This window comes from Triticum aestivum, chromosome 4B (genome assembly GCF_018294505.1).
Source record: "Triticum aestivum cultivar Chinese Spring chromosome 4B, IWGSC CS RefSeq v2.1, whole genome shotgun sequence".
In the NCBI taxonomy this organism is placed as follows: Eukaryota; Viridiplantae; Streptophyta; class Magnoliopsida; order Poales; family Poaceae; genus Triticum; species Triticum aestivum.
The window spans coordinates 518,425,534-518,440,393 of record NC_057804.1 but is presented as its reverse complement, the minus strand read 5'-3'; the positions used below and the strand labels follow the sequence as shown (position 1 = coordinate 518,440,393).

At 43.3% G+C, this 14,860-nt stretch overlaps 1 long non-coding RNA gene and 1 pseudogene across 1 annotated transcript; both read right to left on the bottom strand.

Moving 5' to 3' along the window:
• Nucleotides 1–248: 248 nt before the first annotated feature.
• LOC123095086 (uncharacterized) lies at nt 249–1,210 on the bottom strand. The gene is made up of 3 exons (XR_006446092.1): nt 1,065–1,210; nt 877–961; nt 249–659 (listed from the first exon to the last, which is right to left on the bottom strand). It is a non-coding gene; the product is annotated as an uncharacterized lncRNA (long non-coding RNA).
• A 4,645-nt stretch (nt 1,211–5,855) lies between these two features.
• Nucleotides 5,856–14,636, bottom strand: LOC123093034 (alpha-L-fucosidase 2-like; annotated as a pseudogene).
• Between the last annotated feature and the right edge of the window lie 224 nt (nt 14,637–14,860).

The following is a 14,860-nucleotide window of genomic DNA, read 5'->3' as shown; positions in this document are numbered from 1 at the left end:
TATGTATTTTCACATGATTCAAACATGCTAAAATACTCGCATCAAAAAGTTCAAGTGCATAGATAACAACTGAATCAATATTGAAAGATCCCGTAGTGAATTTATGAACTCTCATAAATTGCATCTGCTCAATAGGGGACAAAAATAATAATGCAAATATTTGCATGTCTTTTCAATTTGTGGAACCTTAAGTGAAGGTCTCACAAAGACTTAAGAGAATAAGAGCATGGTGTAAAGTGCTTTTATCATAGTGTGTTCCCGAAATTCATCCAGGGAGAACTTTGTATTGATGTTCTTTAATCAATAAAGTGACAACATTCTAAAAAAGGAAATATAAGAGCGAGACCACTTGCAGGGAGAAGGAAAGTGGAACAAGATGGATGTATAGAAGAAACAAGATTACTGTTGCCAGAATGGTTACATATTCTGTACATGATCCACATCTCGAGGGACTTGTCTCCAACCGAAAGGTTAGGATAATGGGGTGCACCTACACCCGTGATTAAAAATATAGGCACCTATTTGTAGTGTCGGTTTCAGTTCAAAACCTTAGTTTCAACTGATGGCATACACTGCAGTATGACCTAGAGAGCCAAAAACAAGGTTCAATTTTTCCTGGGGCATCTTGTCTGAAAAGGTGTTCGAGAAAACATGGTATCCTAGAAAAATAAGATTGAGTGAAATAAGGAACCTACCAGGTAAAAGATACATAAATATACAGACAAAAAAATAACAACCAATCAAAAAACTTTTATCTTGAACAAATTTGAGAGTAACAAAAAAAGGACTACCAATTTTATCGAACAGAAAATGACTACCACTTCTATCTCTAATTGTGCAAGCACACATTTGAGAGCAAGCAATTCAAGAACATACCAATGCAAAATGCCCCGGTTGCATTAGCTTGTTGTTTCACCTGGCGTGGGTACTTTCTTTTTCCGCTTGGATAACCTCCCTGCAACTTGCGAACAAAAATAGGGCTCTGTCATTTTCATCAATTTAGCAACGATGTTTTGCTTTCAAACAACTCCATACGTTTTACTGTGCAAAGTAAGGTTGATTACCTCGAGCATAACTCATGTACAAATGTTGGGATTGACTGCCCATATATCTAGGCATCACAATGGTTGCTAATGATCACATACTCTGAGAAACACATAACAAATTTAACATCGTTGGCTTGGGCTTGGTTATTCCTCAAGGATTCACGTGCCTGTTCCTACAAAACTTGATAACATCTACTCCCTCCGTTCCAAAATAGATGACCCAACTTTATACTAAAGTTAGTACAAAGTTGAGTCATCTATTTTGGAACGGAGGGAGTAACCATTATCCCCCTGTAAAATGTAAAACCATCAACCATATGGCTCTGCATCACTTCTGTCTATCTTCTCTATTGTTGTAACATATAATTTACTGATGAAGTTGACTACCATAATCTACATTAGAATAGTTGGTCGTCTGAAAGCTACACATAGCATAAGTCAAAGTTTGCTAAGAGCACCCCGCGATTTGTGTGTGTATACATGAATTGGAAACTTGAATCAAACCAGGTCGATTAGCATTTAGCGCACACATGAATTGAATTTCCGAATGCTGCATATTTACTGTAGTCAAGTTTGCTAAGCCACACAACACCCTACAATATTTGTACCACTAAGCAACGCCCACCTGTAATTTTGTCGTGTGAAATACAAATTCTCCAAAAAAAACGTGGCCATACAAATATAAACAGTTTTGTGCACACAAGCACTTTAATATCTTTTGGAATAGAGTGGGCATAACAGAAGCATACCTTGTTGAATCCAGAGATTGGAGTACCACAATGGCAAGTTGAATGTCGTTGGATATGGAGAGGATAGAGACGAGCAGAGATATGAGACTGTAGAAAAGATGAATTAAAATAAAGCACGGACAGATAGAATAAAGAAACTCACCAGGAACTTTGTAGTGTTGATCACGTCGTGGCGAGGTGAGTTCGTATTGCCGGCGGCAGCACGAACGAATGAGCAAACGAGAGAAACTGGATATGCGTATGGTCGTAGCAGCGCCACGTGCTCCTCTTTTGTTGAGCCCTAGTACCACAGATTCCAAGCTCCGGCTCAGGTCTTTTTCCATCTCCCTTTTCATCGATGTCCACAATCCGCAGCGGCAACAGGAGAATTAGGGAAGGCAGGGGAAGAAGGCGCAGAAGCAGAAGGTGGACCGAACGACGAAGGCAGCCGCAGCGGCATACCTAGGAGTGGACCTAGCTTCCGTCGGTGCCCCACAGTGGCAGTAGCGGCGGACCTAGGACTGATGTCGTCGCAAAGGCCACAAGTTGAGGTCGCGACGGGTGATAGGATTCAGGGGATAGATGCGGCACCGCTTGCTTCGCTGGGGCGGGTGAGGGAGGGGACATGGTGGAGAGGATCTGCCGCCGCCATGCAGTTAGGGTTCGAGTCGTCGAGGAGAGGGAAGGGAGAAGGGGTTCAGTCCTGCCATCGTGCGGTGGAGCGTGGAGCGGTCTCCCAGCTTAACGGGTGGTGACTAATGGGTTCCTGTACGACATGTCACCCGAATAAACCAGAATCTGGTGATTTTGGCCGCGTTCGGCTCCTCTCCGCTCCCTCCACTCCGCTCCGGAGCGGACCAGGTGCTAGCTCATTTTCACGGAGCTGCAAAAACTGAGCTCCACGACTCCACAGAGTCGGAGCGGTGAGGAGGGATTCTGAACAGAGCCTTTGTTACGGGAGCAGCTTCTCAATCGACGACGCACCCGACCCGCAACGGTACCAACCCGTAATCTATTTGATGCGGGAAGGAGCTCCACATCGAATGGTTAGGAACTTTCACAATCTCGATCTGACGGCCGAAAGCACAGAAGGTCTGAGAGGGCTCCTAAGGTGCACAGTTATAAGGCTAGGCACTATAGAGAGAAGAGGAGTGAGTGCTAGATTTGAATGATAATTGGGTTGGTAAATTCAAAATACGGGGTGCAAAGTGACTACATCGGGCAAGTTCACCATGGGCGTGTTTGGTTGCCGTTGTGAACAGTTCCTGCATCGCATACACTTCTCACCCCAGCCTGGTTGAGCAAAAACAGGTCCTAATACGCCATCTGCTAGTTGTTTGGTTGCCTGCATCTAGTGTCCCTGCATTAGGTAAAACGCAAGTGCACTTTGTTTGGTTGCCTGCATTAGCCCGAGCGGCACATGAACACGGCGTTTGGTTGCATACGGCGTACATGTTGTGCTTACCTTGTACCCTAGTTGGTGAGCTTACCCACACCTAGCACACCAACGCCACAACACAGCAATGACGATGAACTGAGCGAAGATGATGCAGTTCTTCAGCTTCAGCCCAAACTGACGATCCACCTTGACACCTCCAACCTTGCGACTGTCAACACTGCTGTCGTGCTTTTTCTGCTGCCTGCCTAGTCTTGAACCCTTTATAGGTGTTGTTGCTAACTTGCTATACGATGCCACTTGTGCACTCGCTTCTTCCCATGAACTATAAACCCCTGGGACCTTACCGATGAACACGACATACGACTTGCCCTAGCAATGCACAAGAGCAAGAGTTAAGCACACTCGTCGCCACTGCCATCGCCGTCGGGGATCATGCACGCTCACAGGCAGCACTACTCTAGTAGTAGTGCTTGCCCAGGCTGCTCCTGAGCCACAGCACCCTGTGAGCGTCGGCCATGGCAACGAACCTAACACCCTGGGCCTTGTTGTCAAGCAGGTGGCTGAGAGCTGCCATGAGAGCCTCATAGCTGAAGCCACCCTGGGTCATGACAGCGCCATACAGGTCAGGGTGGACGTCGAGGGGCTTGCACTCCCTGATGGTTGTTGCCACCTCCTTCACCGCCTCAGTCATGCTGCAGAAGACATTGATCTCCTCCATTAGGCCTCCTCTCTTCCTCTTCCTATCATGGACGGGGTCAAATGGCTTGTCAAAGGGCTTTGCAGCGGGCTTGTCAGGGCCATCAAGGACCTCGACGTCCGGTGTCCCAGGGAAGACTGGCATGGGAGAACCAAGAGGCTCACCCGAGCCCATGGCATGGTTCCTAGTTGCCAGCCCGAAGGAGAAGATGTGCTGCATCTGGCTGTAGTTCTGGATGGGTGTGTTGAGGAACTCAGCGTCCCTTGGCTGGTTCTAAGAATAAAACACAAGTGTTGTTAGTTGCGATTAGGAGTAGGCAATGGTGGACAGTATGGAAAGGAAGAGGGCTGTGAGCTAACCGCGACATGGCCGGCGTAGTGCTCTGCCTCCAGAACTATGGAGCAAGTGTTCTCATCCCATGAGGCGCCGCTAAGGTCTCTCAGCTTGGACACTTGGATCCACCGACTTCTCCACTTCCTCAGGTGGTTGTACACCTGGGTGGCAAACACCTCTTGCCCACAGAACTCGAACACCTGCTTCGCAACGGTGTTCAAGTGCACCTCCTTGAAGCCCTTGTCAGTCCTAACTCCACTAGAGATGAGCTCACACATCTTGTTCAGCACGAATGTGGACATGAACGGCTGCCACTTCATATTGTTCGACCTACCATCCTTCTTTGCCTTTGCTGTTGCTAGCTTGATTGCAGCGGCAGCAGCAACAGCAGCAAGATTTGGCTCAACGAGCACTACTGGCACATAGAGGGAATCAGACGCGAACACCTATGAATCAGGTGCCATCTCAGACATAGGCTGCGAGTCCTCGACAAACGATGGAGCAAACTGGCTGTCGGACACGACCAGGGCCTGACTAAGATCTTGCGTCTGCGTGGTCATGTCATACAATCGTAGCACACATTGACAGTAAGCATAGCACACAACATACCGAACAATCCATGAAAGCAGAAGCATACATGTACATTGTTCATCACTATCATAGTAAGCACATGCTTCATCGCTATCATACCAAGCATATCGGACAATCTATGAGCAGGAACATACATCTACAACAAACAACATGCTATAAATGGACCACCAGTAGCTACAAATCACAGATCTAAGCATGATTCAACACAAGCACAAGGTTCAACTTCAAACTCTACTACTAATCTAGCCTACCACATGCTTGAACGTCTAACCCTACCACAAATTGCAACCGTAGCATAGCAACCAACCATATCAGCTCATAGATCAGACAACTAATCAACCATGCATCTAGATCAAACCCTAGCTGCAGCTCAGATCTAGCTAGAAGGAACAGAGAGAAAGGGGGATTGAACTCATAGAGGCCATGGTTGCAACTTGAGGACGAGGGGGGACGGTCGTGGAAGATCAACGCCGGCCGGTGAAGGAGCGCCGACGCCGTGGACCGCTGGCCGATGAAGATGCGCCACTTACCTGCTCGTCGGTGCTGATGCGCGTCGGCGGGAAAACTCGAATGGAGGAAGAATGGTGGCGGGAGTTGGGGCGGTGAGGGAGGGGCTAAATAGGGGTGGACTCGGCGGGAGGTGAGCCGAAATCCTCCCGCCGATTTTTCGGCGACGCGGGCGAGCTCGCGCCATCTCCCCTGCTCGCACGAGGGGAGAAGCGCGTCGCCCTCCCCTGCCTCGCCTGAGCCAGACTCGCGAGCTATTGCCGATTCGGGCGTTTCCCCTGGGTCTGGCCTGGACGTGCTTTAAGTTTCGTGCGATGCGGGCCGCACAGTGAACGCAGGCAACCAAACGGGCCACTTTCTTCCCGCGCGGGCCAGGCTGGGCCTAATGGGGGCAACCAAACACGGCCCATATGGTTTTTTAGGACTTCATGCAGGCAACCAACATGCGCCCGTTATTTTAAAAGAAAAGAACCCAAGAAAACTTCAGTGGAATAAATAAGTTTAATCGGCGCCAAGGTTTAACGAGACCGCTCCATTATCGTTCACACTGACAATTCAGTACCATTATTGTTCTCGCTGAGAATTCAGTAAATTTTGTCACACCAGATTGTGCCTTAGGATAGCTCCATTATTGTTCTCACTGAGAATTCAGTAAATTTTGTCACAACAGGCTGTGCCTTAGGATATCTCCATTATTGTTCTCACCGAGAATTCAGTAAATTTTGGTGCAACAGATAATGCCTTCAGATTTTGCAGAACCAGCACACGTACATTCTCACAGTAGCCAAGTCTTCAAGCACTTCAACTCCGAGTTGAACCTGTAAACTTGGCCTGGGGAGGCACTGATCACGGCAGAGCGATCGCCGTAGTGGATCCTCGCAAGCGAGTTCCCGCTGCTGCCAGACCATACAAGAGCTTCATGGAGGGTACCTTCTTTCCAGCAGATGTTAACCGTCGTCCCGCCTCGGGCCCTCAGACCTTTAACGCTCCCGTGGGGCCACTTGTCGCGGGGCAGAGCAGGGAGCAGGTACAGATCACCCCCGGTGCTCTGCACAAGCATTTCACACAATGCAGCTGGGAATCTGCAAGAGAATACACCGATTGTGATGTTTGCGAATCGATCGTGCAACTAAGTAGCACGGTCACTATTGTTAGACCTCTTTTAAGTGGTTAACAGTTGACAGCTTAGAGTCATCACCGAGGTTATGCCTACTAGCTGCAACTTTGTGTCTCGCAATTCAACAAATCATACTATGGTAAACAGGTTGGATTGAAATGATTGATTAGGCTGAAGATGATCTGGTTTACCCAAAATTTGCATCGATTTGGAATGGTGGAAGCGCCGTGAACAAATTTCTGTATAGACCTCCTCTATTGTCAGGCTTGTCATTAGGATCTCTCAAAGTGATTAGCTGCAGAATCATTTTGTATGCATGCTCACTGTTGTGAAGATGAGCCCACAGGGCCATCTTCCATGAAGTAGACCGCTATTGCCTTTGGCTCCTAGGTGTATATGCACCCATTGTCGAAATACACATTTCGAAAAGTTAAAAATTCGGAACAAAAATCCCGCGTGTATATCCGGACATTTTATGTGCGTGCACAAGGTTTTAGTGAAAAACGGCGTTTTTTGTGGCTTGTGTAAAAAAGACAATTTCTGATGCTTCATTCTAACTATTCACGAGGCATTTCTTTATCTTTTTTACACAAGCCACAAAAAACGTCATTTTTCACCGAAACCTTGTGAACGCACATAAAATGTCCGGATATACACGTGGGATTTTTGTTCCGAATTTTTCAACTTTTCGAAATGTGTATTTCGGCAATGGGTGCATATGCACCTAGGAGCCAAAACGCCGCTCTCACCACCCAGGGCCTTCATCACCTAAACAATAGAAAAAAAACTCAGTGCCAAGCAGCAAAGACAGAGAAAGTGTGGTTACAGACAATCCTTGCCATAAACGTGATAAATTTGACATTCTTAACAGTGCCATGCAATTGTTGAAAATATAAATATGCGGTACTTTTCAGATCAAACTGAAAGGTGACATAAAAGAATATAACAACTGGTCATGCAAGCAAACTGCATAAGAAAAAAATCAACTTAATAATACCACTAGACTGTTCGCCATTTGAAAGAAAATGACCATGGAAAAATAAGATCAGCAACCTTTGTAAGAAGTTTACAAAATTCTGACACAGACAACACTGAATTATCCTCTTGGAACATGGTAACTGTTTATTTCAATTTTACATGAGAACAACAGTGGTCGATCCAGTCCCAATTAACCTTGCTATCCTTCTACTACGAAATTGTTGAGCACCCCCGTTTCAAAAACAAAATAAAATTGTTGAGCACCCAAGCTGATGCTGGTGTGCATAAGTGTATAGCTAACATCTGTTTTAAGAAGTTTTTAAGTTGCTGTGGGTTTTGTTTGTATTTTTGCTCTACTGAAACAATTGTGTTTATACATATACTGCTTTTGATGAATGCAATTACAGTATGTCACTGGATGGCCTTCCTCCTTTATTCTTCTGTGCTATATGTCCATTCCTCTTATCTTCAACAGTTAACCCTCAAAATCTAAAAAATGCTGAGATCAGCAAAAAGGAGCTCATGCAAGATCGAGTGACCGTCATGGAAGGAATCTCAGGAGGTCATCATCTAACAATAATTTCTCTGAGATCATAATTTATTTTGAAACAAACCCAAACTAAAGACTGATAACTTCAAATAAGGATCAAATTATAATACTGCCCTTCTGATATGCAAAAAGGTACCTCTTTTATAAAGAGTATTGGCAACAGCTCTGCAGAGGTCAGGTGTTTGCTCAAGTGTCATGGTATGTCCAGGATAAAGACCAAACAGATGAGATACATGCCTGTGATGAGGTTCGGGATCCTTAAAATCTTGTGCCTGTGCATGAAAAAACAAGTATTATGAAACTGAACAGACCAACTGAAATCACTTTGAGAGATAAAAAAATAAAAAATATATACATACCCATTCCATGATTGTACCATCTCTACCATTTTTTATTGGCGGGAGCCTTGGTAGTGCCGCTTTTATCCTCTGAACCACATCAGTGCTGGATTTTCCTAAAATCTGATAACACACGTATGAATACTTCAAACACATAAACATTCAAATAAATACATGCTAGAATGACAAGACTTAACTATAACTCTAATATAACGTTTTAAATCTGCATGCTTCATTCATAGTATCACCAAAGTATCTGCATATTAATTGAAACCTGTCTCTTTCAACAACAGTAAATAGAAATGAAGACTTACATCAGCAGACAAAAGAACAGCTGAGAATACTTCTCTAATAATTGACATGTCCATAGTTGTTGAATAGCTCACAGATGCGTCCTTGCCATCCGGAGCAGTAAAATAATGCTCTGGGGAAGTAGAAGGATTGGTCTCCAGATAGCCTTCTTGGCCTTCAATCAACCAGGACAACAGAAAGGAGGCAGATCCTTCCAAAAGTGGATACGCTGTTCTCTCCAAAAATTCCTGCCAAAAAAGAACAGAATATCACATCTGATGTAACTTGATCTTGTCTAGATCACATTTATGTCTCTCCAATCTCCAGAAGATGAGCTTGCACTTTGCGGCAAAGCTATCAGTATGGATTTCACCATATATTCACAACATCCTCTAAGACATTATCCATCAATCAGAACACATGAAAAAGGTAGATGAACCAACAATCTATTCAACAGGATAGTTAAACACTATTGGCCAGTCATTGCTACTAAACATCATTATCTTTTAGTACAGTTAACCAGTTTGTCTAATCCAAATTTGTTGGTGCTTGCCTTATCACTCATATTTGGTTTAAGCCTACCTTTTACCACCAATTCTTCAAATAAGATAGTGTAATCACATAAACATAAAGGGAGATTAGGCTCCAACATAAGCAAGCGGCGACAGTAATTCTCATATCTGCCTATGACGTATGATCACAATCTGTGCTTAAAGGTGATACAAGAAAGTAATGCATACAAGTACTGCATGACATTGCATTCCATGCCCATGTCATCACTCACTCTGTCCATCGTAAAACTGTAGTGTTCCCACAGGTGTGTAGCAAGCCATGGCCCACCCATTGGCCATATAGAGCAAATGAAGGATCACCATAATCCGGTGATGTTTTTGCCCACAAGTCTGTGACTTGGTGACTAACCCAGCCATTAGCTCCGTAATTCACCTGTAAAGAAAACATATCATTACCTCAAAAAGTTCCCATGAAATACAAGGTGCCAAACTATGCTATAAATCCATTTGGAACATGTAAACTGAATAAAATTAAATCTGGTAATATGCTTACACACAAAATATTTAATAGAGTTGTCCAAATAGTTCCTCAAGGAGATGCACAAAGTTGCAATTCTTTATCCTTGAGTGATCAAGGGCAAGTGCCTCTCGAACTTCAAATTTTGTATTCACATTTACGTTGTTGCGTTAACAGTAAATACTCAATAGTCGATACTCAGTGACACTAAGAATGAACTGAGGAAAGACCCTATCATCTGGATATATTTATAATGTCGTGGAGCAAGTGTTGTCGTGGTACTGTAGCATACAGTATCATGTGGAAATCAGATATTTGAATAACTAATTGCCTTGTTAGATTGGTCTGTTTTCATCCTCACGCAGTAGTGACTGTCGACAGAATGACCTTTGTATTGCTATTGGGCCAAAGGGACAGATTATAGACATGTACATATGCAATCAAAATCCTATAGAAAGAAGAAACTGCACAGCTAACTATTGCCCCTTATGCAAATTGGCAGATCCCAGGCTTCTAGTAGCATCACTACTACTTCTTCGTTGTCAGGCCTCAGTGATACTGCTAGGAGTAGGATCCAAGGCTATGGCAATGGCCACACGAAATAGTATTCATAAAAGTTCAATTCACTAGAAAGTAGAAAGATATGTTGGAACACTCACGAAAGTTTCCAGAGACGCTCTTTTATGAAAGTAGACTTACTTTTGCCGTCTTAGCCCCATTGACCGAAAGGGATCCAATGAAGTCGAATAGTGGGTCTTGGCATTCACTAAGGTTGCAAGGAAGTGATGGCCAGTAATTCATTTGTAGATTTATATTTGGATGGGGAACTGTACTGGAAAGTGAAAGGAATGACATATTGTTATCAAACTTGGACTCCAGAAAATAGTGTAAATAGGACTATCATTAATATAATCTCAAATAACTTACATTACAAACACTAAGGCATTAATTTGCTACAAATGGCAAGAGAATCAGTATTACCCACAACAAAATTTACTTGAATAAAAGATGGATAACCCCTTTAATAGATCAATTGTTTAGAATGCACCAGAAATTAAGGAAATATATACTAAATTATCATCTTCCCAAAAATTCAAGTTTCATTTTTTGACATCATAAAAAAAATTCAAGTTACATTCTTTACATAAAGAATCCCTAAACCTATATTTGAGAAACTAATGCAGGGAATTTAATTTTTTATGGCTTTCTTCATATGTATTCAGTATTTTGTCATGCAGTGTCAAACCATGTGCCTAATATAACATAAAAATAATGGGAATATGAGCGTTAATCAATACGGTTCTTGGGTAACTGATTATCCAATGTGTTGAAGGGAATGAGCATGCCTGTATGTATTAACATCAACTGGATACACAAAATGTTGGCCTCAATTACTTCGGTGTCTTTCATTCTAATGTTTTTTTTACTTTGGTGTCTTTGCATCGAAAAGGCCAAATGTGTGTTACTTTTGCAAGTAACAGGATGACAATGTGTGTACACGAGAATCCTTAATTAATCTACAGAAAAATGAATACAGCTTTAAACCTTAAAACTGAAGCCAAAGGCCAGTCTCTTAGTTCAAAAGAAAAGACTAGTCTTAACATGTAAACTGTGTAAATTAGATTAACTTCTACTCCCTCCGTTCCTAAATATTTGTCTTTCTAGAGATTTCAAATGGACTATGACATACGGATGTATATAGACATATTTTAGAGTGTAGATTCACTCGTTTTGCTCCGTATGTAGTCACTTGTTGAAATCTCTAGAAGGACAAATATTTAGGAACAGAGGGAGTACATGATAGTTTTAAAACATATTAAGAGAAAGGGCCACTTGTCATGTTTTCCACTTATATTTTCCTCATTTTGATGCAGAACAGCTAAGGATTGTCAAGAGATTTTTCAAACTTCTAAAATTTATTGCTTGCCATAGCAAAAATGGTCATGTAACACCAGACTGCATGCAAGGACAATCCATTTCACAGAGTTGGTCGTCTGTGACCCCATTAGGATGATATTTAAATGACGTATGCTCTGAGTACACAAGTTCTACAAAGTGTGACCCAGACAAACAGGTGCAGCCGTTTTCTTATTCAATAGTCTAAAAAATAATACCCCAAGATATATAGCTGGCATAAACAACAAAACAAGACAAGATATGTTGTAAAAACATACCCCCATGGTGCATTAGTCTCGTTGTTCCATATTCCTTGCAAATTGGAAACCTGAGTTCCAGGCCTCGAACAAGAAATGAGTAGATAGCGCCCAAACTGAAACAGAAGTTCTACCAGAGAAGGATCTTCATCATGTCTAAAACTTATAATTCTGTCTACAGTAGGCTTCTCTGAATTATTAAGCTCTTTTAACCTTGAACCATCAACTATCTGTACAGTGCAATCAGATACCTCAGCATCCTGAGAGATATTCTCAGGTAAGTGAGCCAAAGTGCTACCTCTAAGTACATCATTAGAACCTCGTGAAAGTTGCAAGGACACGCGCTGGAAAAGACTCTGGTAATCATCCATGTGATAAGCTTTTAGCTGCGCATATGACATGCTCCTAGCCATATTTAATGTTGTGAATGCTGATGTCACTGGATCAAGTGTCGATTCAGAAGGCTTGACAAATGGCCCTTCAAATGAGGTTGCAGCTGCAAGGAGCAAAACTGCTGAGTCGGCACCATCAAGTTTCAGCATCTTATCATTTAATACTTGCACTTGGCCATTGGCACCACTCATCAGCAGGTAGAGAATAGCACAAAATTTCATTCCCGGAGGATGATCAGATGCATTGTCATCTCCCGCGGGCCTTTCTCCTGGGCAGCTACCCTCCATGATTATTTCATTTGCATCTGTTACACGAATCCGATGATCTAGTGGTGTTGCTAAAGATACTGTACAGGAGACAGCTCCTGGTTTGTTTGCAGAGATTTTAGACGCAATTACTTGATGTGGATTTGAGGAGAAGTGTTCCCTTGAGTACACTACTTCCCCAACACTGTATGTGACATTAACTGTTGCAGATTCCAAATCAAGGTATCTTTTATAATTTGTATACTTGGTATGCTCACCAAAGGCAAGATCAATATCACCGAGAGGCTGGTAATACTACAGTTAAAACATAAGCAATGTTTCAACATCGATTTAGCAGCACAACTCTTCCATCAACCTAAAATAAAATGTGTACCTGCGCCTTGTCATCAGACAGGCCATAAGCAACAGCTGTAGCTTCAGGATACAGTCCCTTATCAACAAGGCTCCTTACTTCAGAAAGAACAGTAGGTGCTTTGGGGTTTGTATAATTAACAGGCCCGCCCGTCCATAATGTATCATCTGCATCAACAGTTTTGATATGAAGCAATGAACTCTACAAAAATAATCAGATAGGTAATATTGAAGAAAGCCAATATGAGTGAAGGTAATAGCCTAATAGGTATGTGAAACAGTGAAAGGTGTACATGAGTGGGGAAAGGAAACAAAAAAGACTGATATCCTTCACCTATAGGGAAACAGTAATAACAGAATGACGAAAAAGAAGCTTCCTAATTTTCACGTCATCTATTCAGAAAAGTGGTAGAAAATCGTCTCATTGTACTTTTGAAGAACACATGCAAGATCAATAAATATGATCCCTATCATTCTCATTTAAAAAGTGCAAAGATGAATCCTGGCATGAAGGATCTGCAAAGCCATGCACATATTCCGACAGTGTACTCCGGACTTCAAATCATGCTACTTTCAGTAAAAGTGCTACTCCAACGTGGCTGACAGCGAGAGGCGACCATGCACACATCCCCGGAAACTACGATGATGGATTCAAATAGGAAAATACCGACATGCGCCATTTTTTCCATTTTATTTTGATATGCATGCACCTATTCAGCTCAAACATATGTATCAGTCTATCAGAACCTCCCAGTATCCACTAGACCACCAGCAACGTAATGTGAAAAGGATTAGAATTTATCAAGATGTCTTACATTGAACACAACGCAAAAGATAGATACGTGGGCAATTGACATCTCCATCTACCGGTCGATACAATGCTTGTGTTGGACGCGCTCTCACCATCGATTTCCCCTCATCTAACAACACACAGAAGCAACCATGTTCCAACCATAATGCTTCTCTCTCCATTCGTTTGCTAAATTTCTCCCCATTAAATTCCAGCCATTTTGCTTTCTGTCTCGAGTGTGCTCTCACCGATGGCATGAGCATGGCCGCGCATAGGAGGAGATAACGGGAGCAGGAAAAGTTGTGCGTGTTGCCACTGCAGTGACACCCATAATTTATTCCAAAAAGTGAACACATTTGTTTTAAAATCGAAAATTCAAGATGTCATAGTTTTAAAATCGAGGCTCTAAATCATCATCTGTTAAGAGCATTTTGATTGCTGCGGTGTTTCTGGGTGAATTTGATTCCCGAGCAGGAACGAGAGTGCTTCCCGACCAAAAACCCCAATATTTGAACTAAAATTGGTGATATTATAGCAGAGTAATCAAGCCTTCAGAAGAGGGGGGGAACGGGGTCTGTCAATTACGGTTGAGCTGGAGCTTCTCGGAGGTGACGCCGCCCCAGACCATGGCGCCGAGACGGCCGTTCCAGATCGGCGCCGAATCCGTGAAGTGCCTCGCTGGGGACCCGAACACCACCTTCAGAGGCCGCGCCTCCTCCGCCGGCCACTCCGCCGCCGCAGCCACAGCCGCAGCTTCCGCTTCCTGCGGTCGACGCACCCAGATCCACTCGCCGGAGGCGTCGCAGTCGCTGCGGCCATCGCCGTCCATGGAGAAACAGCTAGCCCAGGAGGAGCGAGGATTGAGAGTAGCAAGTTGTGCACCTGCAAGCAAGCAGTCACGGACTCACGGGACAGGTGACGCGGACCGCGGATCTTTGTAGTGCGCCATCAATCATCGTCGAGTAAAATGCAACCCTACCGCGGATCTAGTAGTGTCGTAGAGTAATGAGTAATGGCAACAATTCAATGCGGTTGATGATGAGATCCAGGCCATGATAAAGTAAGATAACTCCAACCCTGTTGATAGCGAGAGTCTACCATCCAACCATATATATAATGAAGTAAAAACAACTCTAACGCGGATGACAGCGAGAGCCGACCATCCAACCACATGCACCAAATATTCGCACTAGTTCAAATAAACAATTTAAAAAGACGGACTAAATTCATGTAAACTGAACAATATTTTTAGAATTTTGATATATTTACAATCAAAAGAAGCAAATTAACAAAGTTCAACTAC